Genomic DNA, 7847 nt, shown 5'->3' on the forward strand with positions numbered 1-7847 from the left:
AAGAATTACTCTCAATATTCTCTATTCTTCTTCTTCTTCTTCTTCTTCTTCTTCTTCTCTATTATTTCTTGTTTTATAATATTTTTAATAATTTTGTACAAAATAAAAAGTGAAGCCCCCCTCCCCTATTCTTCTTCTTCCCACATTTGTTCCTAACATCTCTCTTGAGATTGAAATTACAAATTACATGTCCCAACTCAAAATAGGATCATGACTGATGTTAAGCAGTTTAGGACTCCAAAGCAAGCCATGTCAAAATTCTACAGAAAATCGAACAGAGTTTCCTTTGTTTTTGGGCCTAACAAGAAAATTCTCTGTCTCAAATCCACAACACAACAACCCAACATGACAACCATCACACCAAACACCAATACCATTCACCAAATCAATAATTATATACCAATACCACCAATACAACAACAACAGGCCCAGTGTATTCCCACAATACCACCAATAACAATATGAAAACCATCTCCAAAAATGAGAGGAAATCAAATACTCCACAAGTCCAAAAATAATGAAAGAATACTTAAAACTCTAAAGACATGCCTATGGAGCAACTCTAACAGTTTTCAAGAAGATGGACATAACAAGTAAATAAACTGTAGCCCACACGAACAAATGTGGGGCTTACCAGGAATATACTACCTCGAGATATATAGCTAACAAAATCCTCCCCATCACGTGCGTTTTTTGTAAAAACAACACCGAGGAGTGAGACTAATTCAGTGAGTAATAACACTTAACCACAACCGTTTTAATGGGGACAAGTCATAAAAATCATGCAATAAATGTTCTTTCAGAAAACAACAATAATAACAGTATCATTTGTTTTGTGTAAATAAGATGAACCAATAATAAACTTAATCGGCGTTGTATAATATCAAATAATACATATTTGGGAGGTTTTCAAGAATGAATCAAGTAATTAGTGCGACATTCTACTTCAAGAATAGCCAATAACAGCGGACCCCTCATAAAGGAGTCAAATATCATACAGTAGGTCCCTACTCGAGGGAGATCAGTAATAATGTGCTAGTTATACCTTCCCACTAGCAAGGGCTATAACAGTAATTCGTAAATACAAGGTGCACCATGTCTAACGATCCCACCGTTAGCTACGGAACTCAAATCAAGGTCTACTCCTACTTATACTTTCTTTGTAAATAATAAATATTCATATAAAAGCAATTTTCAGAATAGTACATAGCATTTAAAGTTCATATCAAATCATATTACTTGTAAACTTGAATAAAACACATGTAAAAAAAATACTTATTTCTCATGTGAGTGAAAATCTGTCATAGCATCACTGAACATATCTCAATTAATGGTAAATATGTCTTATGAACATCTCGAATATCCAATTTGAGTATCATGTTAAGTAAAAGACGTATCTTACATGCAATTTCAAAGCATTCAGTAATTTTTGTTTCATCAAAATCATGTATAAAATATGCGAGTTAAGAAATACAAATCATTTGAAGTTACTACTCATAGTACACGTGTTGGAATACTAAACTTGTCACCCTAAATAATTCGTATCACTTTCTTAGATCAAATCTATAATCATATCACATCAATCTCGAGTTAATTCTCTTATTTTAGGCTAATTTATGATAAAATTAGACTACCCAACTCTTAAAGTTTCATGTTAACCTTCAATTTCTCAAACTTCATGCCCAAAATCACACCTTAATATGCATATTTCTTGTCTTTGATAAGTAAATTTTAGTACCCAAACTAATTTACCTAGATCAAAAATCATGATAAAAATATAGAAATGGATTTACCTTAAGCCTGAAAGAAGCCCCGATCAAATCCCCCTTATTTTTTTTCTTTTACTGGCTAATAATTGATTCTTCATTTTCCTACTTTTGTGCACGCTTAGGTAGAAGACTACTGCCTTTGCTAATATGGAGTGCTTTACAGGTAAATGGGCAAAGCCCTTTCCTTGAATCCAATTTTATATAAAGAAAATTAGGCAGATGGTCATGGCCTTTTTTTGTTTTTAATTGGGCCAAAGCCATTAGTTAGGCCTGCACATGGCTTTGGCCCGTTATTCTCTTCCCTTTTCCTTATTCCTTTTGGTTTGGGTAAGATGGGCAACCCACTTCTTTCTTTTCTTTTCATTTTTTTTTTTACAATTAGGATTAAAATGATATGGGATATTGCATTCTCTCCATCTTAAAAAATTCGGTATCTGAATATGGAACAAGTGCATATGTAAAGACTCAAACAAGAGAAGGTACTTGAGTCTTATATTCTTTTCTAACTCCCAAGTGCTTCTTCAATGGTATGGTTCTTCCATCTGACTTTCATGGATACAAACTCCTTCGACCACAACTTTCTTACTTGTCGATCAACAATAGCTACTGGTTCCTCCTCATAGGTTAATTTCTTATCCAACTGCAAGGTCGGTGCTCGAGCACGCGAGAGGAATCTGATATACACTTCTATAGCATAGACACATGAAACACTGGATGAATAAAAAATATCTCAGAAGGAAGTGACACACGATACGCCAGTATCTCATATGGTTCAATATATCTTAGGCTCAATTTACCTCTTTTCCCAAATTGCATCACACCCTTCATAGGAGAGAGACTACCTTTATTTATAAATGAGAAATCTTTCATACAATTAATAGGAAGATAAATATCGTAGATGAAAAGGGCAGCCCGGTGCACTAAAGCTACCGCTATGCACGATGTTTGGAGAAGGGCCCCACTATAAGGGTATATCGTATGCAGCCTTACCTTGCATTTCTGCCAGAGGGTATTTCCAAGGCTTGAACTCGTGACCTCTTGGTCACATGGAAACAAATATCGTAGATGAATGGTATAGAAATTACAAGAGTTACAAAGGTTACAACACTTAAAAAAATATGAAAAAATAAAGAGGGAAAGTTACATGTAATTTATATCTACATTCTACCATTACTATGTTAGAATTATTTATTTTATGTGGACTTAACATTAACTTTTTTATTATGTTAAAGTAAAATGGATTGATGTTATTAGTTGGTGGACAAGACACAGGACGTGTATTCATGCGGATTCCATATGGGCCTGTATCCATTTCATGTTATTGATGTGGGCTGGCAATAGTGTAGGCCTGTAGTAGACTTGTGAGCCCATAATGGGGGTGCACTTAAGGATTTTAAGCCTATAAATATAAGTCTAGGTCCGCTCTCCTAGCTTTAACATAAGACATATTCCCATAATCTTCTAGCCGTAATAAGCAAGGGAGAGGAAGACTCAATCTTGTTCATCTTCAGTTATGTGATACAATGGCGGACAAAGGTACGCACCCTCTCGCATATTCCGCTACTTTATAGGCATTCTTGGTTTTATGTGAATCTGTAGCGTGTTTCTATTTTAATATAACACTTGGTATCAGAGTTTTTCACATAGATCTTGAACTCTATTACTCAGTTCATGAGAACAATAATTGAAAATAATGATCGTGACACACTTCGTCTTAAACTTAAATCTGAAACGATTTCCCTTGTTAAAAGCATCTAAATATGTTTTAAAGTATATTGTTAGTATTTGCAAATTGAAATTGTTTCAGAAGCTTTTCACTATCTTGAAAGGAAAAAACCGTACTTTAAAAGACAAGACGAGAAGTATGATGAGTAGATCTAACTTACGTGAGTTCGTCTGAGTGAAGGTATTAAAACATCCATGTACATTCTTAATCGTGTTCGTAAAACCACTTTTGAATTGTGGGCCAATAGAAAACCCAGTTTAAATTATTTTTGAGTTTGGGGATGTCCTACGGATGTAAAATATATAAAACTGAATCTAGAACCTTGCTTATTTTTTTTCTTTGGTTATCGAGCTCATTCTAAAGGCTATGAGTTATACTGTCCTACAAGGCGAACCAGAGTGGTTGAATCTTAAAATGCAAAATTTCTTGTATGTGGGACTATCCTAAACTCCGTGGGCATAAATTTATCGATTGAACAAGCATTTAAGGTATTTAATTTCGGACATGAGATGAGTTTTGGAATTGTTGAAGAGCATGCATTGTAAGTGTTGACACCTAATTTTCCCCCTCTACAACTAAATTTAATCCTGAGTTTCTTTATTTTTTAATAAAATCAAAATATTTGTTTCATCTGAATAAAATATTTTTAAAATATTTTTATACGTAATTTTATCATTTTTAAGTAGAGATTATGTATTACCGTACCTAATTATACGAAATTATATAGTTTTGTTACTTAAATATTTATTTTTATAAAATATCGAATTTTAATCAAGGCTTATCATGAAATAAAATCAAATGATTAAAATCATGATTTTAATATAATTTATTATCAAAATAATTTATTTGGATAAATATGTGTGTGATTTTGTTAAATCAAGAAGCTTGAAATTAAACAAGGTATTACTTCGTGTCGGATTGCGATTCAATTTAGCGAACTAATTAAATATGACCTCAGTTGAAATCAAATTGACCCCAATTGTAACGCAATTGATCAATGGATATTCAATTTGGTTAGAGTTTAAATAAGTCACTTAAATTGTAATTAAATCTTAATCCCCAAAAATTACCATATCCTAATTAGGAGTATTTTAATCCAATTAGATTTAATTATGGTTATTCTAATCCAATTAAATCTAATTAGGATTATTTAATAACCCCAATTAGATTTAATTAGGGTTACTAAATAACCCCAAATCATAACCCATTTCTGTCATATCTAGCAACCCATCCTTTCTACTACCAAGCCCAAACATAATTATCACCCCATACACCAACTAAACCAATATCTCATGACTTGGGCCCCATTCCTTTGCCCCTTACACAGTACACAAACATTACAGCATACATAGTGTGTATAGGCACACACAGAACAAGCAACAACAATACACAAAGACAAAACAACCATCGACCAAATGCATACAACAACGAACTAACCCATCAACGACTAAAATCCGGTGAAAACTCGATCCTAGATCAGCGACCCGACCTGAGTGAAACGATGATAATTTTCGAAGAAACCCGTACCAAACCCGTCAACAACGGCCATCCAACCAGCCGTTCAATGCCAAACCAGCACCCCTTCCTCAACCTGAATCAGCTCCGATAACGGCTAATCCAACCCAATTTTCTAATGTGAAATATTTTTAAGACTTGATTTCTCTATGGACTTGAAACTGAGAAGAATACAAAATTGAGAACTTATATGATGACTCACATGTTTTTTTTTACATATATTACTCATCCATATCTATGATGCTTTTATTCGAGCTAGGTGAGTCATTCATATCAGCATGCACTGTCTTTTATAAACTCATGATATTTGTTTATTGAAATCTGCATACACCCCATATTGTCACGACCCGACTCGAGGCCCTGGCTGCGACGGGCATCCCAAACCACATAGGCCCGAGATACCCCTATCTCTGCCCAACCCATTAGTGATATTGTCTGCTCTAGGCCCAGGCCTTCACGGCTTTAAAACACGTCACTAGGGAGTAAGACTTTCTTACTTATATACCAAGAATCCCTCTTGTGTTTTGCCGATGTGGGACTCCTTTCTTAGTTAGGGTGTTACATTCACCCCCCTTACGGACTCAGCATCCTTGCTGAGGTTTTCCCCACCGAATGAGATTTACCTACACTCAGGACTAAGGTTTTCCCCTCCTTATCGGGATTTGCCTACACTCAGTTTAAACTCTGGCCCACATCAACAGGGATGACATAGGAGCGACTCTGATACCATACTGTCATGACCCGACCCGAGGTCCTGGCCGTGACGGGCATCTCAAACCACAAAGGCTCGAAATACCCCTTTCTCTGCCCAACCCACTAGTGATATTTTCTGCTCTGGGCCTAGGCCCTCACGGCTTTAAAAAACGTCACTAGGGAGTAAGACTTTCTCACTTATATACCTAGCATCCCTCCTGCATTTTGCCGATGTGGGACTCTTTCCTAAGTTAGGGTATTACACATATACTCGGTACATATTCCAAGGTACTGACCCATATGTTCGGATTTGGGCTATATTTTCCTTGTAATATAGGTTTTGGTGCTTAGTCCCAGATTTGACAGTGACTTTTCGAGCACATTAATCTACATCTTCTGCAGTGGTGAGTCCTCATGATATGAGGGCGTATGATTCCAGAATTTTTATTTCGTTATGAGTAGTTCACTTTATTTCTTAAGTTTGAGTCAGTTGGGGCCTATCCTAATGGCTCATTGATACATTAAATAGTAGAGGCTTGTCAGACCGGATTTGTCAGACTAGTTGGTCAGAGTTGTTGAATATCCCGTATTTTGTTACTTTTCAGTATTTATCCATATATTGGTGAGACTTGGTAAATGATGTTTAGATATTTTGATTTATATAAGCTTGTGTGGTGGTAAATGGCTTAAAGGGTTAGCTTGGAGCTACTTGTAGCCTCAAGCACCGTGTGATGCTTTGAGACCCATTTTTGGGGCGTTACAAACTTGGTATCAGAGCCTAAGGTTTAAGGAGTACTAGGGAGTCTAACAAGCCGCGTTAAGTAGAGTCTTGATCATCAATGTGTAGCGCGCCACATATATGAGCAAGAGCCTATGAAACATTTTAGGAAAAAAGGTCATTTCATTCTTTCAGAAGTCTATCGTGCTTATAGTTGTTCCCTTTTAGCTATTAATTTGTGCTCTCATCTTTTAGAATATGCCTCCTGACCGAGCTATAAGAAATAACACGGGTCAGCAACCTCAGCCTGCTGATCCCCTGAATGAAAATGTATCCCATGTCGAGTTTTGGGCAGCCTTTTAGGCACTGGCGTAAGCTATCACTGCAAATGTCCAAGCCAACCCAGCCCCGTCTCTACGCAGTAAAAAGGTGATTTAGCTGCTACGAGGATCCGTGATTTTATGCGGATGAATCAGCCAGAGTTTTATGGGTCCAAGCCAGATGAGGACCCACAACTATATTTGGAGGAGGTAAGAAAGATCACACAGTTGATGCATATCTCTGAGGAGAATAGTATGGATTTGGTATCGTATCAATTGAAAGACCTTGCTTATGATTAGGTCATTGCTTGGAGGAAGGGTAGAGAAGAAGGTGCCGCTCCTATGACTTGGCAGGAATTCCAGGATGCATTTCTGAATAAGTTTTTCTCATTAGAAATGAGAGAGGCAAAGGTAGGGGAGTTCATGAACTTACGGTAGGGCTCTATGACTTTTAAGGAGTATTGCTTGAAGTTCAACTAGTTGGCCAAATACGCTCCTGACTTAATAGCTGATAGCCGAGCAAGTATGAGCAAATTTGTGATAGGGGTATCAAGCTATGTTGTTAAGGAGTGCAGGTCTGTTATGCTTAATCGTGAGATGAACCTTTCCAAATTGATTACTCATGCGCAATAGATTGAATCCGACAAGATCAAAGAGAGAGACAGGATGAGAAGGAATAAGAGGGCTAGGTCCGAGCAGCACGAACATGGCCAGACTAAATATCAAAGAGGGGACCGCCCTCAATTTCAGAATCGTTCATTAATGCCAGCACCATCGTCAGCTAGCGCTCTTGCGCCTATAGGTAGGCCAGAGCAAGGTAGTAGGTCATCTATGTTGAAGTCCTAGCATAGTGTTGGCAGTAGGCCTAACTATCTTCTATGTCCTAAGTGAAGAAGAACCCATCTGGGTGAGTGCTGGGGTGAGAAAAAAGGTTGTTTTAGGTGTGGTGACTTGGGTCACAAATTTAGGGAGTGCCCACAGACCAGGAAGAGGAAGCGTGATAATCGCCCCCAAACTCATACTGCTAGCGCCCCAGCTTTGGTAACTCGACCAGCCCTAACTCAGGGTGCTTCTTTTAGCACTGCTGGCGGTCAACGCCAGAATCG

The sequence above is a fragment of the Capsicum annuum genome, chromosome 11 (genome assembly GCF_002878395.1).
Source record: "Capsicum annuum cultivar UCD-10X-F1 chromosome 11, UCD10Xv1.1, whole genome shotgun sequence".
Taxonomy (NCBI): Eukaryota; Viridiplantae; Streptophyta; class Magnoliopsida; order Solanales; family Solanaceae; genus Capsicum; species Capsicum annuum.